Here is a 10,962-nt window from a genome sequence, read left to right on the forward strand (position 1 = left end):
CTCCTGGGGCTTCAGACCCTTCCCCAGCTCCATTCCCTTCTCTGGACATGCTCCAGCCCCTCAAAGTCTCTCTTGCACTGAGGAGCCCAGAACCCGACACAGCACTTGGTGCCCTCACCAGTGCCCAGTACAGAAGGACAATCAGTTCCCTGGTCCTGTGGCCACACTATTCCTCATCCAGGCCAGGTGCCATTGGCCTTCTTGCCCACTTGGGCACACACTGGGCTCATATTCAGCTGCTCCTCTGCAATCTCCCTGCATTTCCTGGGAGGCCCAGCTGCACATGCCCAGGGCTGAGAATTGTCCTGGCCTCTCTGCTCATGGAGGTCATGCCTGTGGCACTGTTGAACATCCTCATGGAAGTGCTGGGCATGTTTGCAGCAGCCTTGCCCAAATTCATGGTGGTGTTGCTCATGTTTGTGGCAAAGATGATTCGTGAACTTCCAAAAGGATCAGGAATAAGCTGCTTCCACCATTCTAGGCTGACATGTGGTTCTGGGCCCACAGATGCTGGGTGAGAAGCATATTCTGCATTTGGGCATCTCCACATGAGGATTTTTAAATTCTTTTTTTTTGGCAAATGGTCACAAACCATGGTGACCTCAGCACCTTCTCTCCAAGGCTGTCACTGCTGTCACTGAGGGGTCACCGAGGGAGCAGAACTGGTGGCGGCTCCATTTTATCCCTGAAGCAAATGGTGGGTAAATGGGGAATAAATCAGAGGAGGTACTGACAGTCCGCACTCAGGCCTGGGGATTAACTGCTGCAGAAGGTTTATTGATAGAGCTGTGGATGCTGCAGGCCTGTCTGTGATGGACTGTGGGATAATTTAATGATCAGCAAGGACAGAAAGCTGAGATAAGGATAACTGTAGTGTCTGTATTAGCAGTGTTCCCTCTCTGTGCTGGCTTACCTCCCTCTGAAGGGGCAGGCAGAGATGAGGTAAATCAGGTCTCCCTGTCCTGTGCCCCTCCATTAAGGCAAATTGTTCTTTACTTACACACCAGCACCCACCTAAGGGCGGCAGGCAGTGAATTGTCCCCTCAGGCTGAAGAACAGAGGAGGACCATGGAGGTCCATCAGGACAAACATCTCAGCATGGTCTTCAGAGGGACAGATGGCACCAGCACAGAGCTGCAGCTCCGGGAGGTGGAGTGTAGAGAGACAAACACTGCCAACCAATATCTAAAATGGGATTTTTAAGTAAGTGACCCAGTCTTAGTCACCCCTGAACAGCACTGGCAATGTCATGAGGAGTCTACCATGTTGCTAAAAATGCTGCTACCACTCATGGCACTTCTGGTGACCTCCAGAGAATACAGAATTCTTGGCTTTGTGACACCCTTTACCTTCTTAAAATGAACTGAGAACTCAGAGTTGGCACCACTGGGGTTTCTCTCAGCTTTTTAGCTTTGGGTCAAATTGCTATTGAGCAGGGTAATTTCTGTTGTAGGGGGCAGAGATTGAGACAGCAGCACAAGTGTCCACTCTGTCCCCAGCTCAGTGTCTGTTCCTGATGGACACACTGAAACAAAGTGCAAAAATCATTTCCTTCCCTGTCTCTGTGATGCTGGAGTAAGTGAACTGACCTGGAGCAACACAGCCTGTTAAAATAAGTTTCTGGAATTAAACTGAATTTCCTGGATTAAAAATGCAAACCCATCAAATGCAGCAAAATCACTGCAAATTCCTTCTTATTTGGTTTAGTGGTGGACACTCCCTCAAGTCTTTCTGAGGAAAGTCAAAAACCATGTGTGTCTTGTAATTAGATCTAAATGATTATGAAATATTGGGAAATTGGTGTTTATGACACCTGCTGAGGTGAACTTCCTCCTCCTGCTGAGAGATGACAACGCAGGAAAAAGACCAAGCCTAACTTGTCTGACCTCCCTCTGACCTACGACAAAATCACTCAAGACAATTTAACTTGAAAAAGTGATGGGCTCCCAGTTGTTTGTTGAACTGAAAAAAATCCCTTTCACTTCCAAGTACTAATTTCATTATTTTGCATCTTCCTTCGGGGGAAAATCCAGAGTTATTTTGAAACCACAGGTGATATGACCCATTAAAGCTGGGATTTAAGCATTGGTTTCATGCAGCAGATGGATAAACTATCAGCCACTCGCCTGTAGGTGGAAAAATCTTTGCTTAAGCCATTAACACTCCCCAGCGTAATACTACCTGTGTTCAGCAAAGGGAAATCTGTTTTCTTACTGTGATTTGATAGTGGGAAATAACAGGAGGAGATAAGCTTTATAACAGCACTGGAAACGTGTCTGTGGTAAGAAATGAGCCACGCAGCAAAACCATCTTTGGCATGAGCCTGGCTCTTCCACAGGGGGCAAGGCAGGCCTGGCAGAAGCTACAGACAGAAGGGACAGAAGAAGAAGAAGAGCATTCTGCCTCATCCTGTGGGCTCCCAACATCCCTGCTGGCACGGGGAGGGATGCCCCAATTAATGCAGCGACAGCGATAATGGAATTTCGGCTGCAGCTCTCGCACAGCACCCGCAGGTGCTCTCCCGTATCGCTGCAAAGAGCTCTGCTCCACTGCCCAAATGCTGTCCTTAGCTGCTCCCGCTCATTTCCGCACACTCCGAGTGTCCAGATCCAAGAGGGGGATGGCTTCCAAGGCGAGGAAGCACAGATGTTGGGAAATCCAGGAAGGAGGCTCATCTAGAGTATTTAAGTATGTAGCTGCTTAAGTGCACAGCTTCTCCCTGGAAACTTGTGCCTCTGACAGGCCCCATCCAACAGTCACTGGAGGCAGTGGAAAGGTGTCCCTGGAGTCAGGTGAGGTTAAGCTGCACTTGCAGGATCTGGTATTTATGCTCCTTTGAAATGCAGGTACTTAAAAAGCCATTGGCCATCCATCCATCACAGGACACTTGACTTGAGTGTTTCCCCCGAGTTACTGGTTTTCCATGATCCAAACACGTGCCTGTTTCAATGCTACTGCCTGATCTCTCTGCTCCTTGCTGGAAGGGATCTCTGGCTAGTAACTAAGGGAAGGTTGAAGGCCGTGTGTGTATGTTCAGCTCATTGTACCTTTCTTCCCCCGTGATTCTCTCTGTGATGGTTCCCGAAGCCTCACACGTGGATGCAAACAGCACAAGTTTCCATGGATGATAATGAATCTGGCCAAGGTTTCAGTCCTTCCCACTGTATGAAAGCCAGTGTAGTCCTGTGCTGGATATTTTATATGCTAAGTAGTCATTGGCTATTTTCTGTCTTACTCCCAAGAAATGTAGGGTTCCTTTTTTCCTCTTCCATGCCATGGGGAGCGAAGGACACATAGCACACCTTTATCGTCCCTTGCCTCTTGACACGTCTGTAGCAAGGACTGCAGAGGCCTGGAACAGCTTCCCATAGAATCAGGAAGGGATTTAAAACATAATCCCATCCACAGACTTAACAAGCTCCTTCTTCAAACTCAAGAGGATCTTTTTGCAGGTCTGGTGAATCCAACCCATCACTGAGCATGAGTGCCTGGATCCCACAGGACCTCCAGCGTTTCACAGCTCAAGGAATGGCCCAGCTCAGAGATGCCGATGCTCTGTGTGTTTAAACTCTCTCGAAGATGTACTTACCCTAACAGGTACCTTATTTCCTAAATGAGAGTGTACTCCTGCATTCCCTTTCTTGCCTTTTGCTCTTTTGCTCTTTTTCAGCCATGAAGGCCAAATCCACAACAGACATAAATCAGATGTGCAGAGCCCAGACCAGTTTGTCCCAGCTGAAGATCCTTGAAGAGAGATTTAGGATCTCTGCATCTCATTTATGCAGGTCCTCAAAGCTCCTGACACAAGAACATTTTCCCAGCCCTTTTCTGTGGAAGCCAGGTGAATCTTGCCTTTGTTTTTGCATGTGATCTGTCTCCACCATTCTTTTCTCTGATGCCACAAGTTGTTTATAAGGTGGCTGTAGAGAACACCCTGACTCTCATCTCAGTGTGACTTACATGCTGTGCCTCTTGGTAGCTTTTCCTGAAACAGTCTACAAGTGTGAAGTTTTTTCTCTATTTCCCCACTTTCCTCTTTTCTTCCTCTGCTCCTGTTTTCAATCATGGACTGCCCAGGCAGCGTAGTGGTCAGGCTTAAAGACTTGCTAGAACTGGATTCAAGATTTATGAGAACTAGATGTAACCAGGCCTCTCCCAGAGGTTTGGGAAGAACAGCTGGAGTCTGGCACTTTCCATCATGACAAGGACTATTAAAAACTACGAGTTGAACTGCAAAAAGCAGGGGGGGGGGGGGGGGGAAATGTTTAGGCTTGAAACGCAAAACAAGCGCCTGCAGTATCCAGCCCGTCTGCACAGGGGCCAATTCTGACAGCAAACGCCTTTCGCAGCTGCCCAGACTTGGGCTTATTTTAGAAACCACTTTAGAAACAAGAGGTTAAAAGACGAGAGGGAGGGAGGGAGAGAGGGAGAGAGGGAGGGAGGGAGGGGGATCGGGAGCTGTCTGTGTGCGATCCCAGGATGCAGAGCCTGGACTGGCGGAGTGGGTCACATCCTGCGCTGTCTGGAGGCCGTTCCGGCCGGACCACCCCACCCAGGGCTGAGGTAATGGCCCGGCCGGCTGTGTTTGTGGAGATCACCAAGGCGTGCGTGTGTCCGGCCATCCCAACTGCGTCCGGCCATCCCAAGCCAGGACGGCAAAGCTCCTCCACAGCAAAGAGGGAGGGGACGTCGGCTATGCAGGGAAATTTGAAGGCTCTGAGCTCCTGCTTCCGCGCTGTTTTCCCGTGGCATTCCGACCCGCTCCTCGCCTTCCATGCTCTCTGTCCCTGTGGGGCCATCTCAGCCCTGTCCCCTGTCCAAAGACTGCCAAGGGTCACCCCCAGCTGGGGCTGGGGGACTCATGGGCCTTCAGCTGCTCTCACCTGGCTGCAACCAGAAGTAGGATGGGAGACCTGGAAAGGGAATGGTGTCACTGCTGGAAAACTGGGAGGAGACCACTGGTGGTAATTCTCCTGGGCAGGTGATTTGTGCCTTCACTGATGGAAAGATGGGGGATGTGCCAGCACAGTCAGGTAATTATTATCAGGTTATCATGGTAATTATTCATTCTCTAACCATATGACTGTTTCAGACCTGAACTACCCACGGGCTGAGGTGGCAGTGTTGATTCAGAAGGGGTCCCACACTCCTGACTCCTGTGTCCCACTCAAATACCAACAGCTCTATGGGATGATTCCATACCAGGGTGCCAGCAAACAATCCAGTTGGACTTACCTGCATTTTTACCTGCCTTTGATCAAAGCTGCTCCATGCTGTTAAATAATATGGTTCTAATTCACAAGGAAAATAAACAACTTCCCTTTACCTGCTTTGCCTCTCCTGCCCCACAGCTTTATCTGACAGCCACCGACAGTGTGACATCCCCATGTGGCCAAGATTAGGGGGTCTGTGCCTTCTTTATCTCCAGGGGTTTTGTCCCCCTTTTCAATGGGAATTCTGACTAGGGAAAAACTCACCTTCATCACTGGCTTTGCCTCATGCTAAATGGTGTTTCAAAGCTCTCTGTTAGTCCCAGACAGGAGCCATAAACACCCAAAAGACTTCACAGGCTGACCTCAGCATCTGTCTGGGTGTCCACACCATGGGTGGGGCATCCCTGTCCCTTGTCCTGCAGTACTCACTGAGGTCCCACACCACCTCCTTGGACCCTTTTTCCTCAAACAGAGGTACCATGAAGTCCTTGAAATTCTGGGGCTCCTGTTGAAGCAAAAATAAATGACCCATAAATCGCCAACTCCCAACACCATATTAAAAAAGAGGGATAGCTGCACAGAAGACACCCTCAAGCAGGGGCTGGATGGAAAAAGAAAGGGAATTCAGCCTTCAAGTGCCAAATATATTAAAAAGACAAATAAAACTGCCACTCTCTAATGAGTGGCAAGACTGGCTCCCAGCTGGTCTTTGGATGAAGCCAGATTGCCTCAGGAAAGTCTGGTGGATCTTTTGTGCACAAAGACACCCATTTGACCCATCAAATGTCCAGACATGGTGGTGGCACAGGCCAGGCCTCCTCAGGGATGGCAGCACAGCTGTCTCTCAGCAGAGAGGTTATTTGGGATCCACATCTGGCAGCACAGGGTAGTCCAAGACTAGGCTTCTCCTAAAATTAAGCTGAACTTGTTCCAGTAGCTCTACCCAGGAAGGGTATCTCTGGTGAAAAGCACTTTCTCACCTCTCCAGGTGAAACTGAGAAAAACTGAAAATATCAGTTTAAAAGTTTAATTTCCATTTCCTGCCTTTGGCTGTTCCCATCATAGCAGTGCTGGCCCCAGAGACTGTGAGACTGTGACAGCATCTCCTAAAACAGGAAGAGAAAAATACACATACCCATATTTCTGAAATGTACCTTTTCCTTTAAGAAATTTCCCTGGTCTTGGAGAGTCTGTGATATCATTTCAACATAGCTCTTCATAGGATGTAAAATAAGGCACAGGCTGGCAAACAATGGGAATATAATTATTATGAGCTTTTCCCTAAAAATGTTTGTTTCTGATTTTTTTTCTTCTTTCTTAATGTTAAAAAACCAGCATCTTTCCCTCAATTTTTTTGTCGTCTCTTAGCAACTGAACAGTTTTGATCACACACTGCTTGGGTAAGGAGATAGGAAGTGATTTGGTGAACACAACATTCCAGAAAGGTGACCTTTTCCTGCTCTGGGTTTTCAGCTTGGGCAAATCTCTTGGGAAAAATTACAGCCAGCACCAGCCCCAACTGCCCCATAACGCTTCCACATACTGGCAACAATGTCCCATTAAAAACCTCGTTGTATTTATTGTTTCTCCTCCTCTTTGGGGCTGCCCTCTGTGTGAGATGGAGCAGAAAGAGGGTCTCCCAGAGCTCGTAACATCTGCAGGAGGGTGAGCACAGGTGTGTTCCTGCTCCACACTTGTTCCTGCTCCCTGTGAGACACAACAGGCAGAATGTGGCCCCATGGAATTTTGCAGGAGTGGGATGTTATCATACCAGGACTGCAGGCTCATAGCCCTGCCAAGACACAATAAAAAAGAGCTGTTTCATGGTGGAGGAATATGAGGAGCACATGTTTGGTCAAGCTGGTGGGCAACATTGTTCCTTCACCTCCCAAGGCTGGCTGGGCTCTGGAATGCCCATAAAAACACCCCCCACTTCCTCCCCTTGCTGCAGGGGCAACAGAAAACCTTGATTTCATCCCATGCAATTAAAACAAACGGTTGCCACATGTAAATATTTGTGTTGTTACCCATCTCGCTTCATCTGTGGGGCTCTGAAAAACAAACAGCAAAACACAGCCCTGGCCATTAGAGCAGGGCCTGGGATGTGCAGCAGGCCAGGAGGCCAAGTAGAGCCTAGGATGGGCCACTGGCTGGATTTTGGATCAACACAGAGCTCATGGAATGGTGCTGGTGCTGCCCTCGGGGGTGTCCCTTTGAGAACACCCTTTTCTCACAGCCTTCCCAGCTTCCCTCAGCGTGATGTCAAAGGGACTGTCTTGCACGTCCATGGAAAATTCATGTTCCAGAGGTGGAAAACCCCTGTCTGGTCTCTGAAACATCCTCCCTGGTGATGTATCCAGAGCCCTGGTCCTCAGCACGTGTCTGCCACCAGCAGTGGGGAATGATCCCTGTGGGTCCCTTCCAATTCAGGGCATGCTGGGATTCTGTGATCCCGTACAGGGATCCCTGCAGCCAAGGACAAATCCCTCACCCCTGATAAGCACCACATTATTTTAATGCAGTTTGCACCCACAGGATTGGGTCCAGAGAGAGGAAAAACACAGCTAAAACCAGCCCTGGCTGCTTGTGCCTGTAACCTGTGTGACACCTATGCATGAGCTTGTGCACAACCCAGGTTTGGTTCAGCTCAGCACAAATATTACAAAATCAGGCCTTTGCCACGTTTGTCTCCAGGGTTCTGCCTTTTGGCATTTGGGAGTGAGGTGGATAATTATGCAGGATTTTTCCTTCCCTTGAGAAAAGACAAGCAACCTGGATCATTTCTGGCTTTCCTTGGTGTCTGTCCAAGCAGAAGTTAAAGCTCTCACAGCAATTTCTAAAATCCCCTTTCAGATAACACAGCAACCGGGTTTCAAGGTTATTCTCAAGGGTGTAATAGCAGTATTTCTTCTTTACTGCAATACCATGATCTTGTGCACAGTTTCAAGAAGCTTTAGGACAACTTTAAAACTGGAAAGTGTTTTGTTAAAAAAGAAAAAAAAGGGAAAAGAGAAAAAAAAAATCCAAACCACCCTGTTAATTCCAGTCTGCTTTCTTTGTGCTGTTTTGAATAAGTTAGAAAGCAAACTGGGAAAATTTAATTTACACCAGGAAAAAAAAAATAATACTGCATTCAAGAGAAAAAGAAAATCTACACTGATACTGTTCCACTTCAACAATTATTTGTAGCATATCCTATATATATGTACAGGGTATATATACACATATTTAGATATATAAATGTTTTTCCCCTCGGGGTTTTCCTTTTAAAGATTTTTGCCTTTTCACATGTGAACTGTAAACAGACTGACAGATGGAATTCTTTTGTATAAACTGTTTCAGATACACTATTCTTCCATGCCTATGTCAGTTGTTTACAGTATCAAAAAGCCACAGATACGCCTAAAAGTAAGGAAAGTTGGAATTCCTGCCAAACATTTGGATACCATCCATCCTCAGAGGCTGTACCCTCAGTGCACCGGGTGGTGCTGAGGAACCTCTCACTTAGAGGCATCTCCACAAGATGTGTGTCAGCAGGAGGCTGGGGATCTTCAAAGCAAGGGCTGGGGAGGGAAGAGAGGGGCACTTTTGCAGACTACAGGCCCCCAAATTTGCTGCTGCCAGTGTCTACGCTTGTTAACGAGCGTCTAATGGGCTGGTGGCTGCTGGGCTGGTGCTGGGAACATCTGGAGCTCTCCGTGTGGGTGGTGCATGGTCCCCATGGCACAATTTTTTTCTTCTTTTTTTTTTTTCTTATGTGTTTTCCTTCCTTGTTTTCATGCCCCGAGTGCCAGGCCAAGAGTCTGACCAGCATGACCAGCACGGAGTGGTACTCAGGGCTCTCCATGACTCTGTGTGAGTTTCTATCAGCCTAGTTTGGGCATTTAAAGTGTGAAAAGAAGCCCAGAGGCTTTGAACAGTCATCCCAAGGAGTCTTCTTCCTGATTTATGCTGTCTCAGCCAGCAAAATTCCCAGTGCTGTCCTGGGTGATCCCCTGCCCTGTGTAAAAGCCATGTAGACAAAACTTTTATTTTCTTTTACCTCCATCTCTGGCACTTACCCTTAGACAGGCTTCACCTGTGTGGTCCTCAGTCATTGAAAACTTCTCCAAATCCTTTGTGCTGCTTTTTTTTTTCTCCCCAAACCATGCCACAGGGAAGAAGGGAAATGGCCACACATCCCCATCACCACCAGAGCCTGGGCTGTCGTGCACCAGAGTTAAACACCCTGAAAAGTCCAGTCATGGTCCATCAGGAAGACCACTGTGCCTTCAGGTCTGAGGGATTGGGAGACCCTGAGAAGTCCTATCAGCTTTCAGATGAAGAATCCTCTCCCAACACGATAAAAAAGAGGCCCCATGACACAGAGAAAGGTTCTGTGAGATTCTGAGTTTAGGGAAATTAGAGAAAAGGGCCTCTTGAATGCCAGCATGTACAACTTGTCCCCATAAGGCTCCCCAGGGATTGTCTGAAGGGCCGACCCCCTTCTTTCCCAGAAGATGTGGTTTGGCAAAGATTTGGGGTTTGTTCACCAGGACATTTATTCATCCAAATTTGGAGCTCAAAAAGGTACCAGCAGTAAACGCTTCGAGAAAAATCTTCACAAAATACCCAGAAACAAACAAACCAAAGAAAACAACTTCCAACTGGTCAACACACCCTGCCCCCATGTTTGCCATCAGAAGTTGTTCTACATCAAGTCAAGCCCATCATCTCCACTGGAACAAGATCAGTCGGGAGTTTGTCTGCACGAACACTAGTGATGCTCTGACTGGGGAGTTTGGATACAGCTCTGTCCTTTTCCTGGATGGAATGCCCAAGCTTGTGGGCACCAGCACAGACTGTCAGCTCAGCAGCTGCCCAGGCATGGCTGGATGTGCAGCTTGGTCTGCCTGGACAACCAGGAAAGCTGCCCTCAGCATTTACTTCACAGGCCCATCACCTTCTGAAAGCTGCTTCTTTATGACACCTTATCCATACAGAGCCACGTTTCCTCATTCCCAATGGGAATAACATATTACAGTGTTGGAGATATGGTGGCTGGCAATAAGGATGGGATCAACAAATGCATGGAAAATTCAAGAACAGATCTAAGAAGTTGCTGTTCAGGCCTCCATCCTCCAAGGAACCAGGTTTCTCCAGGCTCCCTCCACACTGCAAGTGCTTCAGCTCTGGCTCATCCTTTGCAAAGCCTGGATCTACCCTCCTTTTCCTTATAAATCCTCAGCTGGGAGTCCAACTGACCTGTCTCAAAGATTGTCCCCTGTGGACTGTAAGCAGGATGGTTGGATGCATCTTAAAGCATTCCTGGATCACCGCTGTGCCACCTTGCTGAGAGAAACTAGAAAAGGCTGACTGCAAAGAGGGGAACTCAGAGGATGGGGAGGGAGCAAAAGCAGCTCAATAAGCAGGTGGGGGAAGTATATTAATGGATCTGTGCTTTGCTGGAGTATGGAGGAGGGACATGACTGTGCCAAGAGCAAGCTGGACTCTGGAGCTGAGCAAGGACTCCCAAGGGTTGTCCCTTAAAGCCCTGAACCCACACTGGCACGGGTTACCCAGAGCAGCTGTGGCTGCCCCATCCCTGGAAGTGTCCAAGGCCAGGTTAGACACAGCTTGGAGCAACCTGGGATAGTGGGAGGTGTCCCTGCCCATGGAAAGGGGGTTGGAATGAGATGATCTTTAAGGTCCCTTCCAACCCAAACCACACCACAATTCTGTGAATGATTCCCACCCTGTGTAATTGAAG

Source organism: Aphelocoma coerulescens, chromosome 5 (genome assembly GCF_041296385.1).
Source record: "Aphelocoma coerulescens isolate FSJ_1873_10779 chromosome 5, UR_Acoe_1.0, whole genome shotgun sequence".
Taxonomy (NCBI): Eukaryota; Metazoa; Chordata; class Aves; order Passeriformes; family Corvidae; genus Aphelocoma; species Aphelocoma coerulescens.